Source organism: Chionomys nivalis, chromosome 3 (assembly GCF_950005125.1).
Source record: "Chionomys nivalis chromosome 3, mChiNiv1.1, whole genome shotgun sequence".
NCBI classification, from domain to species: Eukaryota; Metazoa; Chordata; class Mammalia; order Rodentia; family Cricetidae; genus Chionomys; species Chionomys nivalis.
This window is the reverse complement of record NC_080088.1, coordinates 105,193,749-105,214,081: the sequence shown is the minus strand read 5'-3', so window position 1 is coordinate 105,214,081 and position 20,333 is coordinate 105,193,749. Positions and strand designations below refer to the sequence as shown.

Here is a 20,333-nt window from a genome sequence, read left to right as displayed (position 1 = left end):
CCCCTGATGCACTGAGTGGTAGTCTCTACAGGACAGCTGTCCAGAAGCCTGATGTGTCTTTGCAGATGGGCGTGTAAGCCCAGCATGGCCACTGTACCCGGGAGGGGGGGCGCACTGTAGGGCTCTCCCATCTCCCCATCTTCCCTCACACTGACAGTGAGAGCAGAGGGTAAATGGCCAGCGGTTCCTTCTACCCCGGAAAATTGGAAAAGCTGACTCTGTGCCCTGGGTCCTGAGCCACTGGCAGTCATTTGGCCCTAAGCTCTGTGCCTCTGCCATGCAAGCCCCTGAAGAACCACTCTGTATGGAGCTCAGAACCACAAATGTTGGGGGCCAGCAGTTGTCGAGATGAAAAGGAAGCAAGTTTGGAGTGGGGGAGACTCTAATAAGGCTGGGAGAAATGGCATGGGGCAGGTTTCTGAGGTCCCATGCTGGTCACATTCCACACGGGGATTCATTTGAGATGTTCCCAGCTCTCGGCTCCCAGATCAGAACTGGTCATAGAAGAAATGGTTCCACCACCTGCCACAGAGGCCCAGGGCCTTGGGCACTACCTCCTCCACCACACTCTTACACATCCATAACCATCCCCTGTTCCTCCTAGGCAGCTCCATCTGTAACAGTACCCTCTCCCTGACACAATTTGGCTCCCACCCACCTCTCCTTCAGGGTCCTTCAGAAGGGTCTGTACTGAGGTAGGACCTTCTGCCTCCCCCAGCCCTGGCCACCAAGACCCTGAGGATCTACAACACAGAGAGACTTTCAGGGGAGTCTAGGGAGCCCTAAGTTCAGTCCCCACAACCCACGGTGGACCTGCCTCCCTCCACTCAGGCTGGGAATATGCTTGCTCCCTCCCTGCCTCCCTCCCTCCCTCCCTCTCTCCTTCCTTCCCTCCCTCCTTTCTTCCTTCTTTTCTTCCTCCACACTTTTCTTTCTCTTCTAGTGTGTTCCTCCTTGATTCTTCCTCCCCTCTTCCTTTCCTTTCTCCCTCTCTCCCTTTCTTCACGCCCTCTTGTTTCTTCCCCTCCTTTCCCCTTTCTCTCTTCTCTTCCTGATCTGATCACCCAGCCATCAACTCTCGGTCAGCTCAAGGGGCAGCCAGTATGTTCTCCCTGGGGACAGAACCAAACTGCTCCCCCAAAGGTCCCGGCCTGCCATCGCCTCCCCCCAGGCTCTGTCCACACCAGTGTCCTGGCCGGTCACTGTAAACCTGCACACTCTGCCTTTCTAGGTGGAGGGTAAAATCTCAACTAGCCAAAGGCCTCTGTGTACACACACACACACACACACACAAAACACGCTGTGCCGAGAACATCTGTCTCCACAAACAAACCCTTGCAGCCACTCTCTGGGACACTATTTGACAAATTCACATTGCACATTTCTGTCCGCGTGGGCAGTGGATGCTGGAGCGACTGGGATGCTTTGAGTCCGCCCCCTCCCCCCTGCGTTGTCCCCCAGGAAGTCGGTCCCAGGCCCCAGGCGTTCGGTCTGAAACCAAGACCGAGTTTCTGCCCTCTGAAAGGGCTCTGCGCCGGCAGCCGGCAGCCGTGGTGTCAAACTTTGCCCAGAGGGGCTTTTCTAAAAGGCTGGGGGCCCCAGAAGACCGGGAGAGCCACAGCGCCACCGTCAACGCCACCGCCAACACAGTACAGATGAGAGAAGCCAGTCAGCCCTTCCCTTCACTCTGACAAGGATCCATTGGTGGCAAGCCACAAGATGACAGGAGCATAGTGGCATCCCACATCAAGCGTCACCCGCTGCAGCCCCTGTCCTCGGCAGCCACCCCTGCCCACCCAGTGCCGAAGGGCATCCTCCCAGTGCTGGAAAATAAACTTCACCAGGGCAAAGAGTTCCCCCCGCTAAGCCCCTGTCACCCAGGCCACTGCGGCTCTTAAGAAGAAAGGTGAATGGAACAGAAGCTATTTTTAGGAGAGAGAAAAAAAAATATTAAATCTCAAATCGCAGCCTACCTTGGATGTTTTCGGTGCCCAGCCTCCAGGGCTCCCAGAGAGAGACAGAGACTGAGCCTCTGCAGTCACTGTGTCAAATTACAAACTGGGGCCAGAGGGAGGGAGGAGAGAGGAGAGGGAGGAGAGCGAGAGGAGAAAGAGAGAGAGAGAGAGAGAGAGAGAGAGAGAGATCCAGAGAGGGATCCAATCAACACTGAAGGGCACGGGTGTGTGGGCACCGCTGGAATCAGCTAAGAAATTATCATTTAATGTTTGCAGGGAGAGGAGAGAGAGAGAGAGAGAGAGAGAGAGAGAGAGAGAGAGAGAGAGAGAGAGAGAGAGAGAGAGAGAGAGAGAGCACACACACGCAAAGAGCCACCAGCCAGAGAACACTAGCCAGAGCTTGGAAAAGGCAGTGTTTTAACACACACACGTGTGCACACACAAACGCGCATGCACACACGCATCCCAAGATGGCTCTGTCCCTTCCCTGCCGGCAGCGTCTCTCAGGAAGCCCTGGTCAAAAGCAGGGCAGAAATGGAGGCGGAGCTGAGGACCTTGATGCAGGGCTCAGGGCTGAAGAGCTCCCCTGGCGGCCCCGGGCTGGGTCTGCCCCTGCAGGTGGTCCAGGGCCTTGCAGCCAGGTGGAAGCAGATTGGATGTGCCTACCCTGGCAGGCTAAGGATGGGAGAGTGAGGCGGCTCTGCAGAGCTCCGAGCTGCCTGGGTCCTTCAGCCCTGTCCAGTCTCCCTCCCTATCCAGCTGCCCATCACCCCCATGTGCCCTTCCTATCCTCAACTTGGCAATTGCCAAATGTACCAGCTACCTAGCAACAGAGGCGCGAGAGAATAATAAGAGGAAATGGACACACTTGGACACACACACACACACACTCCCCTGGGGTCAGAATCTCACTGTTAACTCTATAAAGATGCTAAATAGCTCTGCTCCTCTGAAGGGATACCTTAGCCTGGCAGCATCCTGACTGGGGCTGTGTGGGGGCCACGTGGCCCGTGTAAGGAAAAGATTGGGGAAAACTACAAACAAAGCTGGCGCGTATCACCTACCAAACTAAGGACTTCTGGGAGCTATCTGCGGCCTCTCTGATGAAGGGACCCACTCCCTGTCGGTTCACTTGTGGAGCCTGAATGAACCACTGCAACTAAAACTAAGGGGCCAAAGGACTGATGTCGTTTCCCCTGCCCACCCCCCTACCCCCAAGATGATGCTCCCTACCACAAAAAAAAATGTGTTCAGCAAAATTTTCAGAGCCCACTTGGAGCAGCAGCTCACAACTAACTGTAACACTGGCTCCAGGGGAGTCAATGGGTACCTGCATGTGCACACACACACACACACACTAAAAAAATTAATTAATTAATTAATTAATTAACTAAATCCTTTTAAAAAGTTTTCCTAATCGGGACTCATTTTGCATCTTAAATATGACTCTGAACTTGCCCTTGGGAAGGGAGTTCTCACTCAGGCAGCTCCCTGTGCCCTAGACATAGGCTCACACCGAAGTCTGGAGGCAGGGAGTGAAAAGCCTGCCATACCCTACACTCCAGAACCAACTGCCAACACCCTGAGACCACAGAAGAAACCAGAACCTACTCAAAGACCCGTATGCTCTTCCTCACAGCAGTAATGTCATAGTAACCCCTGGGGAAAACAGTCCAATGTCCAGGGACCAATGACTGACCCACAGAATGGAGTATGTCCATACGACAGAATAGTATTCAGTCATAAAAAAAAAAAAGCATGAAGGACTGTTTTCCACTATGCAGTGTAAATACTTAACAGTACCTTGCTGGGTGTTTTTTTTCTATGACATGCCCAGGATAGATGATTTCATAGAAATAAGCAGCAGATTGGTGATGATAAGGATTGGAAACCACCGTTTAATGGGCATAGGGTTTATTCTGGGGCATAACATGAAACCAGAGGGGCAGCAGCTGCATACACCGTGGATACTTCACATGCCATTGAACTACACACTCTACATCAGCCAAAGTGTGTCATTTAATCTGGGGTCACACTGGCACGACGCTGATGCCGGCTTTGCATGTGACCTTGAACAGGTCAGTCGGCCCCTCACCTGCAGAACCGCCATCTGTCTGAAGTATCACGCCAACTTCATGGGGCTTTTGTGTGAGACTGAATACCTGATAGAAGAAAATAAACCCACAGCTGCTCTAAAAGACTCCTTCTGAGCCAGAATGAAGTGCATACCTGGAATCTGAGCACTCTGGGAAGCTGAGGCAGGAGGATTGCTATAAGTTATAGGCCAGCTGGGGCTACAGAGGCCCTGCCTCTAAAAGTCAGTCACTGATACAATGGTTATATTGGGCTGGGCTGGAGCTGAGTAGTAGGGAATCCGGTGCTCCATCCCCCCACCATAGAAAACAAAAATTGGGGGCTGGAGAGGTGACTTGATGGTTAAAAACACTGGCGGCTTTTCCAGAGGACCCAAGTTCAATTCCCAGCACTCCCACGGGGCTTACAACCATCTGTAACTCCAGTTCCAGGGCATCCAGTGCCCTCTTCTGGGGGCAATGCATACACATGATACATAGATACACAACACAAAGGCACAACACTGATAAATCAAATCAAATTACTAAATAATAAACTCTTTTAAAGTACTGAAAGTATTAAAATTGGATGGCTTTTGAGCCCTATTTTCTTAGCAGAGAGGAGGTCATTTTCAAAGCATTCTTACACATTCAGTAGGCCCCAAGTTCAAGGCTCACTGGCTCTGTCCCTCCTTGCTGGTGTCTCAGAGTGGTCAAAAAGCAAGACAGAGATTGGAGGCGGGGCTGCAGCCCTTGCTGCCATCCTGAGAAACCCAGCAGGGTGGTGAGAATTCTTAGACAGGGCAGTGCGCAGCTTGGAGCACACTGTTCCTTGGTGTCATTTTCTAATTCCACAAAGAAGAAAGAAAGGAAAAGGGTCCGTTTGTGCATGAGATACTGGAAATGGTGTTAGACTCTCAACTTCATGGACACATCGCTTTAGACAAGGTGACAGGTGAAGCCACTCTGTTCCAGGATGGATGAAGACAGGTCCAGCCCAGAAGCAGGAACTGCCAAGTCTGAAAGATAAAACTAAAGCAGCCCATTCAGTCCTGAGCAGATTACAGACCACGGGGCTCCCCGGGTCACCAGGCTGCCACAGGCTATGACCAGTAACATATCACCAAGAGTTTATCTCATACTGGATAAGGCCCATGCAGAGGATATCACAAAGGGGTCAAAAACTCAGCTGTGTGATGAACGCCCCTTCTGTGCCACAGCCCTTGCCTGGCAAAGACACACAGCTGCCCCCATGGGGTTCTGTTGCCAGCAGAAGCACCAGGCATTCTGGTGACAGTGGCGTTCTGAGGGCTCAGCATTAAACAGGATCTACGTACATTGTTTGAAATGTGCCTAATAATAGGTCTCTCTGCTAATGCTGAGCATCAGTGCCCCAGCAGGCTGTCACAGAGCACAGCCAGCTTCGTACCCAGCCGGCTCCAAAGTGGGCAGAAGTGAGGCTAAGTCCTTGATGCAGGATTCTGAAGTCAGGTGTTGACATAAACCCAGCACTGTGCTAGGCATTTCTTCATAGAAAAACCTACACAGTTCCCTGTGGCTCAAGAAGGAAAGTCTAGAAAAGCAGGGAGGGCTAGAAGATGTGCTGAGACAGTGATCTCCCAGAAACCCGGGAGCAGCATGCAAACAAATGGGCGCTATTAAGAATTGGACAGGAAGGATGGATGGAGCAAGGAAAGAGATAGGGGTAGAATGGGCACGGGTTGGGATGGGATGAAATGGGATGGAACAGAATGGGGATGGGGACAGGATGGGATAGGATGGGAATGGAATGGGCACGGGTTGGGATGGCATGGGATGAGATGAATGGATGGTGGTGTGGAACTGATGTGGTGAGATGAGATGCATGGGGTGGAATGATACGGGTGAGGTGGAACGGGATGGATGGAATGGGGATGGTATGAGATGGATGAGAGAATGGGGTGGAGGGTGGGATTAGATGGTACGGGATAGGATGGACAGTGTAGATGGGTGAGATGATGAGATAGGGAATGGGATGGATGGTGGGATGGGATGGGAAGAATGAATAGAAGACCCTACATATATCCTGTTAGAGGAGAATAATAATTATTTTTGGTAACAAAAATCATGCATATAATAAATATCTGCAAATTAATACAAGAGAAGTATGCAAAGCTCAGCAAATTGCTATGTGGGAACAATAACCCACAAGGAAAGTGAGAGAAAGGATGATCCCACTCAGAGTAGCACTCCCTACCCTCCCCCAAAAAAAAAACTTGGGTATGCATGACTCACACCAGAAAGATTGAGGAACAAAAGGGCGATGTTGAATTTAAAAGGGTGGCAGGATTGGGAGTATGCCGACCAATCTCATTGTTCACATACCTGAGAAGAAAACAGTTTAGCCAAGGAACTGCCTCCATTAAATTGACCTATGGTAAGTATGAGGGTTGCTTTCTTCAATGGTGATTGGTGTAGGCAGGTCCAGCCCACTGTAGGTAGTACTGCCCTTGGGAAGGTCATACTGCCTTGCAGAGGAAAGCAGGCTAAGAGCCAGTAAAAGCAAGCCAGGAAGCAACGTTCCTCCCTGGCCTCTGCTTCAGTTCCTGCTTCCAGGTTCCTGCATGAGTTCCTGCAATGGCTTCCCTCCATGGTGAGCTATAACCTGTAAGCCAAATAAGCCCTTCCCTCCAGGCGGCTTTTGGTCAGTGTGTTATCACAGCGACAGAGAGGTGAAATAGGAAGCTACACAGGACAGGGAAAATACTTAGATTTCATAAAATTCTCCCTAAATCAACTGTCTCATTGGTTGTGTCTTACTTTTTCACCATGATAAAACACCAGGACAAAGACAAGCTAGAGAAGAAGGAGTGATGGAGTTTATTAGGGTTCCAGGGGGATAAGGGTCCATCATGGCAGGGAAGGAAGGCAGCAACCAATAAGCATGGGAAGTTGAGTGTTTACACCTTCAAATGCAAATCCAAGGCAGAGAGAGAGAGAGAGAGAGAGAGAGAGAGAGAGAGAGAGAGAGACATACTTCCTCTGCCTCCAAAAGGTTTTCAATTATTCCCAAACAGAGCCACCTACTGGGGAACAAGTGTTCAACTACCTGAGCCTGTGGGGGACATTCTTATTCAAACCACCACAAAATCAGTACAATAATGCAATGTTGGGAGGTTTTAGACCTCTGAATTCTGAACCTGAACTTCCTATAAAAATTAGGCCTCATAAAGAATAGCTCCCCCAGCCGGGTGGTGCAGGCACACGCCTTTAATCCCAGCACTTAGGAGGCAGATGCAGGTGATCTCTGTGAGTTCAAGGACAGCCTGGTGTACAAGAGCTAGTTCCAGAATAGCTAGGTCTGTTACACAGAGAAGCCCACTCTCAGAAATAAAAAAAAAAACAAATAGCTCCCCCATCTTGTCCTGCGTCTCTGGTATAATCACCATTGTATTTTAAAGTTGCCTTGATTTATGACTTTCTTTGTTCTGTAAAACTAAAAAGCCCTGTGAAACTGCTTCTACTTAGGAACATAGAATTTCAAGTAACCTAAATCCATTTTCCTGGCCATGGTCACTCAAAATGGTTCTAGAATAAATGATATCTTTCTTCAAAAACAAAAAATTAGGCCTCAAAGATCAACCTGAAATGCCCCTTCTTCAGACAACAAGAGTCAAGAGAAGGCAGCAGCTTGAGAAGACACTGAAATACAGCATAAGGAAATAGAGTCCATAAGGGAGATAGCTTAGCAGGTAAAAGCACTTGTGTGCAAGTATGAGAATCTGAATTTAAATCCAAAGAATTCATATAAAGATCCAGGCATGATCTTCTGTAACCTCAGTGCTCCAGTAGGTGGTGCTGTTTGGGAATATTTTGAAAAGTTTAATAAACATCCAGACTGGGGGAGAGGGGATTGAAGAGATGGCTCAGTGGTTAAGAGCACTGCTGTTTTTTCAGAGGTCCTGAGTTCAACTCCCATCAACCACATGTTGGTTCACAGCATCTATAGTGGAATCTGATGCCCTCTTCTGCCGTGCAGGCATCCATGCAAATAGAGTACTCATATACATACATAAATAAATATTTAAAATGCACCCAGATGGGAACCCACATAGGACTGAACTAGGCCCCCTGAATATAGGTGACAGTGGTGTGGTTTGGGAAGCATATGGAGCCACTGGCACTGGGACCAGGATCTAACTCTATGTAGAGATACCTGCTCAGCCTAGGCACAGGGTGGCAGTGACAGGGAGGACCCTGGTCCTGCCTCAGTGAGGGGATGGGACAGTCATCGTTGACTTCCCAGAGGAGGGCCTTAACCTCTCTGAGGAGCAGATAGGAAATGGGATGGGGAGGAGGGGTGGAGTGGGAGAAGATGAGGGAGGGGAAACTGGGATTGGTATGTAAAAATAAATTAATTAATTAATTAATTAATAAAAAAGACAAAAAATACCCAAATGGGTTATTATTTTCCATTATGTGTAAGCATTTGATTTACAAAGACTTCATTTGGTGTATAAGATTTTTGTCTTACTGGGGTTATCTGGCTACCAGTCTAGCTCTAGCTTCAATGAAAGACTCATCAAATTAATTAACAATCAACAAAGACAAAGAAACACTTCTATCAGGAAAGATGGGCTGGGGTGGAGCTCAGGGTTATAAAATTTGCCTAATATGTATGAGATTCCGGGCTCTGTCTTAGTACTGAAAAAAAAAGATGTTTGACTCAACAAATGTTCAGGAAACTGGGTAATTAAGAAATACAACTTAGCCAGGCAGTGGTGGCACATACCTTTAACCCCAGCACAGGAGGCAGAGACAGGTAGATTTCTGTGAGTTCAAGGCCAGCCTGGTCTACAAGAGCTAGTTCCAGGGCAGGCTTGAAAGCTACAGAGAAAACCTGTCTCGAAAAACAAACGAACAAAAAGATTTATTTATTTATTATGTATACAGTGTTCTGCCTGTGTGTATACCTGCAAGCCAGAAGAGGGCACCAGATCTCATTACATTGCAGAATGCTGTGAGCCACCATATAGTTGCTGGAAATTGAACTCAGGACCTTTGGAAGAACAGTCAATGCTCTTAACCACTAAGCCATCTCTCCAGCCCAAGGAGGACCAAAATCTTACACGTAAATTCTGGCCCAGGTAAATCAAGTGCTTACACAGAAAGTGAAATAACAACCCAACTGGGCATTTATTGAATTATATCATTATGTTATTGTATTCGCTTTTAGCCTGTTTGTATCTAGAAAAATCTACCAGTGGGTTTTGGGAAAAGGTTCAATGCTTATTGAACTTCGTAGATTGCTCAAAAATTATCCTAATTAGAGGGGAAGCAGGCCCCTGCTGCTGGGGTTGCAGTCTCTGCTTGTGATCTCCTGGACCTGCTCTCCCTGCCCCCTATTTCCCTTGGTCCCTGGCTCATTGGGGCCACCAGGAATCCCTGCATAGGTGCTGAGAAGTCCCATCTGGATGGGTGAGTGTGTGCTATCCTGGGGCGCACTGTCCCGGTAGAGAGCACAAACGCCCCCCCCCCAGCTCCTGCTGCAAGGCTTTCTTTCCTACACACCCGCCCCCCACCCCCACCCCCAAGCCTGCCTTGTCTGCAAGGTCCTTTACTGTGGAACAATTTCCTGCCCTTTCACTGAGGCTACCAACCCAGAGTAGTGAGGGCCTGACTAGAGGGCAGGCCTCAAGGTCCCCGCCAGGGAAAGCGGGCCCCCGCTGCTGGGGCTGCAGTCTCTGCTGTGATCTCCTGGACCTGCTCTGCCTGCGCCCTACTTCCCTTTGTCCCTGGCTCATTGGGGCATCCAGGAGTTCCTGTGTAGGTGCCGAGAAGTTTCATCGGGACGGGTGAGTGTGTGCTATCCTGGGGCAGACGGTCCCGGTAGAGAGCACAAACACCCCTCCCCCAGCTCCTGCTGCAAGGCTTTCTCTCCTACACACCCGCCCCCACCCCCACCCCCAAGCCTGCCTTGTCTGCAAGGTCCTTAGCTGTGGAACAGTTTCCTGCCCTTTCACTAAGGCTACCAGCCCAGACCAGTGAGTGCCTGACTAGAGGGCAGGCCTCAAGGTCCCCGCCAGGGAAAGCGGGCCCCTGCTGCTGGGGCTGCAGTCTCTGCTGTGATCTCCTGGACCTGCTCTGCCTGCGCCCTACTTCCCTTAGTCCCTGGCTCATTGGGGCATCCAGGAGTTCCTGTGTAGGTGCCAGAAGTTTCATCGGGACGGGTGAGTGTGTACTATCCTGGGGCGGACGGTCCCGGTAGAGAGCACAAACGCCCCTACACTAAGGATACCCAACCAGAGCAGTGAGTGCCTGCCTAGCGGGCAGGCCTCAGCAACCCCCGAAAGGGAGCGCAGGCACCTCCAGCTTGTACTGCAGTGTCGCCTGTGTTCTACTTGACCCCGCCCGACCCCTTGCATTCGGCCTTCTTTACGCGGGTCATTGGAATACCACGCATCCATGTTTTGGTGTTGAGGAGTTCACCTGGAAGAGAACGGTTCCTGCCCCTACACTGAGGAGATACACCTAGAGAGTTAGTCACAGCAAAGACTGGTCCAAGACATCAGGCCTCTCCTGGCTCCATTTGAAGGAAAAGATGGGCAGGCGCCAATGCAAGAATTCCCCCAACAACTTGAAAGGCAACGTGACATCACCAGGATCCAGGAATCCCGAAATGAGAAGTGTACACCCTAATCCAGAAGAATTAGAAGAATTCGACTCAAAAGTGAATTTTATGAAAATAATAGAGGACCTTAAACAGGAGGTGAAAAACTGCCACAACCAATTAGAGATTACAAACAAAAAGGTAGAGGAAATGAATAAATCTCTCAAAGATACCCAAGAAAACCAAGAGAAACAAGAAAAAGTAATCAAACAGGTAAGGGAAACGGTTCAAGACTTGAAGAATGAAGTGGAAGTAATAAAGAAAACACAAACCGAGGGAAGGATGGAGATGGAAAATTTGAATAAACGAACAGGAACTACAGAGACAAGTACCACCAACAGATTACAAGAGATAGAAGAAAGAATCTCAGACACTGAAGATACCATAGAGAAAATAAACACTCTCATCAAAGAAAACAGCATAACCAACAAATTCTCATCACAAAACATTCAGGAAATCTGGGACACAATAAAAAGACCAAACCTAAGAATAATAGGGATAGAAGAAGGAGAAGATCTACAGCTCAATGGTCCAGAAAATATATTTAATAAAATTATAGAAGAAAACTTTCCCAACCTTAAGAAAGATATTCCTTTGAAGGTCCAAGAAGCATACAGAACACCAAATCGACTGGATCAAAAAAAAACATCTCCTCGTCATATAATAATCAAAACACAAAACATACAGAATAAAGAAAGAATATTAAGAGCTGCAAAGGAAAAAGGTCAAGTTACCTATAAAGGTAAACCTATCAGACTTACACCTGATTTCTCTATGGAAACCATGAAAGCCAGAAGGTCCTGGATAGATATACTGCAGAAACTACGAGACCATGGATGCAAGCCCAGACTTCTATACCCAGCCAAGCTTTCGTTCACTATAAATGGAGAAAACAAAATTTTCCAGGATAAAAACAAATTTAAACAATACGTAGCCACAAATCCAGCCCTTCAGAAAGTAATTGAAGGAAAATCACAAACCAAGGAGTCCAACAATGCCCACAATAACTCAGACATCTAATGACCCTTCACCAGCACAACTTGAAGAAGGGAAACACACAAACTCTACTACCAAAGGAAAGAAGGAAAGAAAGGAAAAATGACTGGAGTTAACAACCACTGGTCATTAATATCACTTAATATCAATGGACTCAACTCACCTATAAAGAGGCACAGGCTAAGAGATTGGATACGAAAACAGGATCCAACATTCTGCTGCTTACAAGAAACACACCTCAACCACAAAGACAGACATCTACTCAGAGTAAAGGGCTGGGAAAAGGTTTATCAAGCAAACGGACCTAAGAAACAAGCAGGTGTGGCCATACTAATTTCTAAGAAAGTTGACTTCAAACTAAAATCAATCAAAAGAGATGGAGATGGACATTTTTTACTCATAACAGGAACAATTCACCAGGATGAAGTCTCAATCCTGAATATCTATGCCCCTAATATAAAAGCACCCACTTATGTAAAAGAAACGTTACTAAAACTCAAGGCAGTCATCAAACCACACACACTAATAGTAGGAGATTTCAACACTCCTCTCTCACCAATGGACAGGTCAATCAGACAGAAACCTAACAGAGAAATAAGAGGATTAAGGGAGGTAATGAATCAAATGGACTTAACAGACATCTATAGAACATTCCACTCAAATAAGAAAGAATATACCTTCTTCTCTGCAGCTCATGGAACCTTCTCGAAAATAGACCACATACTCGGTAACAAAGCAAACTTACACAGTTACAAAAAAATATCGGTAACCACCTGTGTCTTATCAGATCACCATGGATTAAAGTTAGAATTCAACAACAATGCTATCCCCAGAAAGCCTATGAACTCATGGAAATTGGACAGTCAACTACTGAACCACACCTGGATCAAGGAAGAAATAAAGAAAGAAATTAAAGTCTTTCTTGAATTCAATGAAAACGAAGACTCATCATACTCAAACCTATGGGACACTATGAAAGCAGTGCTAAGAGGAAAGTTCATAGCATTAAGTGCCCACATAAAGAAAACGGAGAAAGCACACATTGGAGACCTAATAGCCCACCTTAAAGCTTTAGAAAGAAAAGAAGCAGACTCACCTAGGAGAAGTAGAAGACTGGAAATAATCAAATTGAGGGCTGAAATCAACAAAATAGAAACACAGAAAACAATCCAAAGAATCAATGAAACAAAAAGCTGGTTCTTGGAGAAAATCAATAAGATTGATAAACCCCTATCCAAACTAATCAAACGGCGGAGAGAGAATACGCAAATTAACAAAATCAGAAACGAAAAGGGAGACATAACCACAGACACAGACGAAATTCAGAGAATCATTAGATCTTACTACAAAAACCTGTATGCCACAAAATTGGAAAATGTAAAAGAAATGGACACTTTTTTAGATAAGTACCATATACCAAAGTTAAACCAGGACCAGGTGAACAATCTAAATAGACCCGTTAGTCGCGAAGAATTAGAAGTTGTTATAAAAAACCTTCCCACCAAAAAAAGCCCAGGTCCAGACGGCTTTAATGCAGAATTCTACCAGAACTTCCAAGAAGACCTAATACCTATACTCCTTAATGTATTTCACAATATTGAAACAGAGAAGTCATTGCCAAATTCCTTTTATGAAGCTGAAGTTACTCTGATACCAAAACCACACAAAGACACAACCAAGAAAGAGAACTACAGGCCAATCTCACTCATGAACATCGACGCAAAAATACTCAATAAAATACTGGCAAACCGAATCCAAGAACACATTAGAAAAATTATCCATTATGATCAAGTAGGCTTCATCCCAGAGATGCAGGGCTGGTTCAACATACGAAAATCTATCAATGTAATCCATCATATAAATAATCTGAAAGAAAAAAACCATATGATCATTTCATTAGATGCGGAAAAAGCATTTGACAAAATTCAACATCCCTTTATGATAAAGGTCTTAGAGAGATTAGGAATACAAGGGTCGTTCCTAAATATAATAAAAGCTATTTATAGCAAGCCGTCAGCTAACATCAAATTAAATGGAGAGAAACTCAAAGCTATTCCACTAAAATCAGGAACACGACAAGGTTGTCCACTCTCTCCATACCTCTTTAATATAGTGCTTGAAATTCTAGCAATAGCAATAAGACAACATAAGGGGATCAAAGGGATTCAAATCGGAAAGGAAGAAGTTAAACTTTCATTATTTGCAGACGATATGATAGTGTACATAAGCGACCCCAAAAACTCCAGCAAAGAACTCCTTCAGCTGATAAACACCTTTAGTAGCGTTGCAGGATACAAGATCAATTCCAAAAAATCAGTTGCCCTCCTATACACAAAGGATAAGGAAGCAGAGATGGAAATCAGAGAAGCATCACCCTTCACGATAGCCACAAATAGCATAAAATATCTTGGGGTAACCCTAACCAAGGAAGTAAAGGATCTATTTGACAAGAACTTTAAGTCAATGAAGAAAGAAATTGAGGAGGATACCAGAAAATGGAAGGATCTCCCTTGCTCTTGGATAGGGAGGATCAACATAGTAAAAATGGCAATTCTACCAAGGGCAATTTATAGATTCAATGCAATCCCCATTAAAATCCCATCAAAATTCTTCACAGATCTTGAGAGGACAATAATCAACTTTATATGGAGAAACAAAAAACCCAGGATAGCCAAAACAATCTTATATAATAAAGGATCGTCTGGAGGCATTACCATCCCTGACCTCAAACTCTATTACAGAGCCTCAGTATTGAAAACAGCTTGGTATTGGCATAAAAACAGAGAAGTCGATCAATGGAACCGAGTAGAAGACCCTGATTTTAACCCACAAACTTATGAACACCTAATTTTTGATAAAGGAGCTAAAAGTATTCAATGGAAAAAAGAGAGCATCTTCAACAAATGGTGCTGGCAGAACTGGTTGTCAACGTGTAGAAGAATGAAAATAGATCCATATCTATCACCATGCACAAAACTCAAGTCCAAATGGATTAAAGACCTCAATATTAGTCTGAACACACTGAACCTGATAGAAGAAAAAGTTGGAAGTACTCTACAACATATGGGTACAGGAGATCACTTCCTACGTTTATCCCCAGCAGCACAGACATTAAGGGCAACATTGAATAAATGGGACCTCCTGAAACTGAGTAGCTTCTGTAAAGCAAAGGACACTGTCACTAAGACAAAAAGGCAACCCACTGACTGGGAGAAGATCTTCACCAACCCTGCAACAGACAAAGGTCTGATCACCAAAATATATAAAGAACTCAAGAAACTAAACTTTAAAATGCTAATGAACCCAATAAAAAAATGGGGCACTGATCTGAACAGAGAATTCTCAACAGAAGAAATTCAAATGGCCAAAAGACACCTAAGGTCATGCTCAACCTCCTTAGCGATAAGGGAAATGCAAATTAAAACAACTTTGAGATACCATCTTACACCTGTCAGAATGGCTAAAATCAAAAACACCAATGATAGCCTTTGCTGGAGAGGTTGTGGAGAAAGAGGCACACTCATTCATTGCTGGTGGGAATGCAAACTTGTGCAACCACTTTGGAAATCAGTGTGGCGATTTCTCAGGAAATTAGGGATCAACCTACCCCAAGATCCAGTAATACCACTATTGGGAATATACCCAAGAGATGCCACATCAAATGACAAAAGTATCTGTTCAACTATGTTCATAGCAGCATTGTTTGTAATAGCCAAAACCTGGAAACAACCTAGATGCCCTTCAATGGAGGAATGGATGAAGAAAGTGTGGAATATATACATATTAGAGTACTACTCAGCAGTAAAAAACAATGACTTCTCGAATTTTGCGTGCAAATGGATGGAAATAGAAAACACTATCCTGAGTGAGGTATCCCAGACCCAAAAAGAGGAACATGGGATGTACTCACTCATAATCGGTTTCTAGCCATAAGTAAAAGACATTAAGCATATAATGTGCGATCCTATAGAAGTTAAATAAGAAAGTGAACCCAAAGAAAATCATATAGTCATCCGCATGGAGAGGGGGAAGTAGACAAGATTGCAGGGCAAAAAATGGGAACTTGCGGGTGAGGTGGCATGGGGCAAAGGGGAAATGGGATGAGAAATATGAGAAGGGGAGGATGGGAGGAGCTCGGGGGATTGGGATGGTTGGGATATAGGAAGGATGGATACGGGAGCAGCGAAGTATATATCCTATCTAAGGGAGCCATCTTAGGGTTGGCAAGAGACTTGACTCTAGAGGGGTTCGCAGGTGTCCAGGAATATGTCCCCAGCTGGTACCTTGGGCAACTAAGGAGAGGGAACCTGAAATGACCCTATCCTATACTGATGAATATCTTGCATATCACCTTAGAACCTTCATCTGGCGATGGATCAAGGTAGAGACAGAGTCTCAATTTGGAGCAACGGTCTGAGCTCTTAAGGTCCAAATGAGGAGCAGAAGGAGGGAGAACAAGAGCAAAAAATCAGGACCACGAGGGATGCACCCACCCACTGTGACAGTGGAACTGATTTATTAGGAGCCCACCAAGGCCAGCTGGTCTGGGACTGAATAAGCATGGGTTGATTCCGGACTCTCTGAGCATGGCGGTCAACGAAGACTGATGAGAAGCCAAGGACAATGGCACTAGGTTTCAATCCTAATACATGAACTGGCTTTGTGGGAGCTTAGCCTGTTTAGAAGCTCACCTTCCTGGACGTAGATAGAAGACCTTCGTCTTCCCGCAGGGCAGAGAATTTGGACTGCTCTTCAGTATCGAGAGGGAGGGGGAATGGTGTGGGGGGAGGAGAAGAGGAGTGGGGATAGGGGGAGGGGAGTGGGGGGAGGGGGCAATATTTGGGAGGAGGGGAGGGAAATGGGAAACGGGGAGCAGGTGGAAATTTTAATTAAAAAAGAATAAAAAATAAAAAAAAAAAATTATCCTAATTAGAGAGTACATAGGTATCTTGATTTAGATGCTGGAGATGGGAAATTCACAAAATATCATGAACCCCAGGGCAGAAGAGATGCCTCAACAGTTAAGAGCACTCACTGCTCTTGGAGAAAACCTAGGCTCAATTCCCAGCGTCTGCATGGCAGGTTACAACCATCCATAACTCCAGCTCTGGGGGATCTGATGTCCTCTTCTGGTCTCCAAGAGCACCAGGCATGCATATGGTACACAGATATATATGGATACAAAACACTCATACACAAAAAATTAAAATAAATCTTATATGTGTACTCATTTTGAAGAAATTCATGCCACTGAGCTTTCTATCCCTAAAACACCAAGGACTTGGTGGAAGTAGATGGCAGAATTCAGTGTTTTAGGGTGACATCAGATGCTTGAGTTCATTGGACTGCTGTCATCAATACTTGAATTTCTAAAAGATATCAGAAATATGGGACTACAGCAATGACACAGTGGTTAAGAGTGTGTAATGTTCTTGCCAAAGACCCGAGTTCAGACAACCACAATGGGTGGCTCACAACTGTCCCTAACTCCAACTCTTGAGAATCCAGTGCCCTCTTCTGACATCTTCAGGCACTGCATTCACAACCCTCACACACACACACACACACACTTAAAAACAGTTGAGAGCTAGTGAGATGGCTCAGCAGTTAAGAACACATGCTGCTCTTACAACCGTCCCAAGTTCAGTTCCCAGCACCCATGTCTGATGATTCACACTGCCTGTAACTCCAGCTCCAAGGTATCCAATACCTAATTTGAATCTACACACACACACACACACACACACACACACACACACACATTCTCCTTCCCACCTAATTATACTGGAACAAAACTAAAACTACAATGGAAACCATCTACAGCCCTTGAGAACTGCATGCACTCAGAACAAGGTCCGTGTGTCAGCTCGCCCCAGGAGAAAAAAGTCACAGCACATGAGATTTAAAGCATGGAAACATGATGATTCCACGGCTGGAGTTGGCCTCGCCTAGCTGATGGTAGCCTGGGGGTCCTTACCCACATGTGTGTTCTTGTCACCACCTGCATCAAAGATGTAGTCACACTGCGGGGATCTGTTTCAACGTAAGCATTTCTTCGATGATCCAGCAGCCACATGCCCTGTGTTCTCCAGCACTATTGGCTCAAGCTTCCGTTTGCAGGTTTGAAGGGCACGCCTCAGCCCACCCTGTAAGGCGCTCCTACAAGTGGCCCTGTTAGGAAGCCCCTGTCATACCCAAGATCCAGAGGAAGGCAGGTACACCATGGCGAGAGGGCAGAAGATGAGCTGGGAGCTGTCCATGGGTGATGGAGCCAGCATGCCCTCCCCTTGTTGACATCAGGGACTTACCCTCAGAAGTGTGGGACTAGACATCTGGGATGCCTGGGACATGCCATGCCTGGGCTCCAGATGCCATGTCTGCTTCAGTTTGTCCCTCTGACCCAAGTCATAGTGCCCACCCTGCAGATCCAGAGAACTAAAGGGCTGAGTTGGACAAGCTGTGGTCCCACAGACACATTAGGCTTGTTTGGGGTGGGCTAATCTGAACACTGAAGTCCAGGGTTTTCCTCCCTCCATGGCTCTGCCACCTCCCTTTCTCCCTGTGGACACGCAGATGCAAAGGGGATGGTTAAGAGACAGCTGGACAGCCAACAGATTCATAGAGACAGAAACACAGACAGCTAGATGGCAGATAATTGATAGGTAGACAGATGATAAACTCATGTATAGATGATGAGAGACAGGTGATAGATGACTGATAGAAGCAGATGAAAATGACTGATAGAACATTAGATAGATAATATACAGTTGGTGGGTGATAGACGAAGATCAGAGATACATAATAGATGATGATAGATGATAGATAGATAGATAGATGATAGATAGATAGATAGATAGATAGATAGATAGATAGATAGATAGATATAGATAGATAGATAGATAGATGAAATTTAGATATATAGATGATGGATAGATTAGATCAATTGATGGTTGATAGATGATACAGAAAAGTGGAAGATAGATAGATAGATAGATAGATAGATAGATAGATAGATAGATATGGACAGATGATTGATAAGTTGATAAATATATAAATAGGAAGGCTACAGATATATGATACATAGGAGGTGGACATTTTTGTTTGTTTTTCAAGAAAAAGTTTCTCTGTGTAGCCCTGGCCATCTTGGAACCCACTTTGTAGTCTAGGCTAGTCTTGAACTCAGAGATCCACCTGTATCTACCTCCCAAGTGCTGGGATTAAAGGTTTAGGGTTAGAATTAGGGTTAGGTTAGGGAATAAAGCCACTACTGCCTGGGTATGGGAGGTGAACATTTTTATAGAAAGCAGGGGAAGTATAAAGAATTGGGATGAGATATGAACAGTATGTCTGGTATAGAACTTAAGGACACATTAGCTAATTCTATTATCAAAATTATAATTTTGACAATTACATCAAAACTGAAAGACCTGTCAATTCTGTGGGAAATCCTTAAGCCACCCTAAAGACTTCTGTCTGTCATCACTGGGAGGGCACACACTCTTCTGGCTCAGGGCACTTACCACAAGACCCCAGACTGGACACCAGGCCTCCCTCCCCCCGATAGCCCCATTTTCAGATGGCCTGGTGTCCAGGGTGCCCACTGGGGTCGGGGCAGGACTTCTCTGTGAGACCCCTGGCCTCTTCTCCACTCCCATGGAGGTATCATCCTCTTCACTGAGGAGAAAACGGTGCTCCCAAACACTGAGGGAAGCTGATAGGCTACTCCCCAGTACTGGCCACCTCTTTCTCCTACAAGCAGAACAAGGGTTAACTCAGGATAGCAATGCACTCAGGTTCCAGTGGGAGACAAGACAGTCATCACTATTGGTCCATGACGGGAGGAACTAGAAGCTGGGTTTTGCTTTTCCTTCTGAAGAGGAACAGGTAGAGCAAACCCTATCCTTCCTTCTTCCCTTCTAGCTCCCACCATAAATACAGATGTGAGCACCAGAGCTGTGGCAGCCACATACATTCCTTTAGTGTATATGTATGCGGAAGCCACAACAAAACCTCAGTGTTTGTTCCTAAGACACATTCACCTTGTTTATTGACACAGGTCACTCATCTATATCGGGTCTTGGTGATTCTGCTAGGCTGGTGGCATTGACAGTGAGAGCCGGTAATCAGCAGATGGCTGCCTTGCCAGTGGTGGGATTCCAAGCATATGTCACCATTCCTGTTTGCCAACAAAGAGGAGGAAGACAGGAAGTCAGAAATCATGCTTGCCTAGCAAGCAGTGAAGGGACACCTCTTTCTCAAGCTTCCTTTGCTTTTTCAGGGGAGGGTTTCTCTGTAAACAGCCCTTGCTATCCTGGAACTCCCTTTGTGAACACGGCCGATCTTGAACTCACAAAGATCCTTCTGCCTCTGTCTCTTGAGTGTGCTTCCTTTGCCTTGGTTTTTATGTTTTCCCCAGTTGCTCTGATTTTTTTTTGTGTGTCTCTGAATTTCCTAAGGCAGGTCTGTGCTCATGGCTGGATAGCTAAAGCAGGGACATCTAAGCTGAAGGCACCTTCCCAGGCCTCTTTGTTTGTTGCTGCTGTTGTTTTTTGTTTTCTTGAGCTATAAAGGTTTTTCAATATAGTTGGGCTTTACATTCCTTAAGGCCTCCTTTTCATTTGGCCATCCCAGAAACTGGTTTCTTCCCTCCAGTGAGAGCTC

The 20,333-nt window shown here is 46.0% G+C and overlaps 1 protein-coding gene across 7 annotated transcripts in view; it reads right to left on the bottom strand.

Moving 5' to 3' along the window:
- The window catches only part of Rimbp2 (RIMS binding protein 2), a 194,644-nt gene extending 192,218 nt beyond the window's left edge, over positions 1–2,426 (bottom strand). For all 7 annotated transcript variants that reach the window (XM_057763612.1, XM_057763618.1, XM_057763614.1 and 4 more), the window contains exon 1: positions 1,974–2,426. The gene's annotated coding sequence lies outside the window, so the exon portion shown is untranslated. The remainder of the gene's footprint in view (positions 1–1,973) is intronic.
- Positions 2,427–20,333: the final 17,907 nt, after the last annotated feature.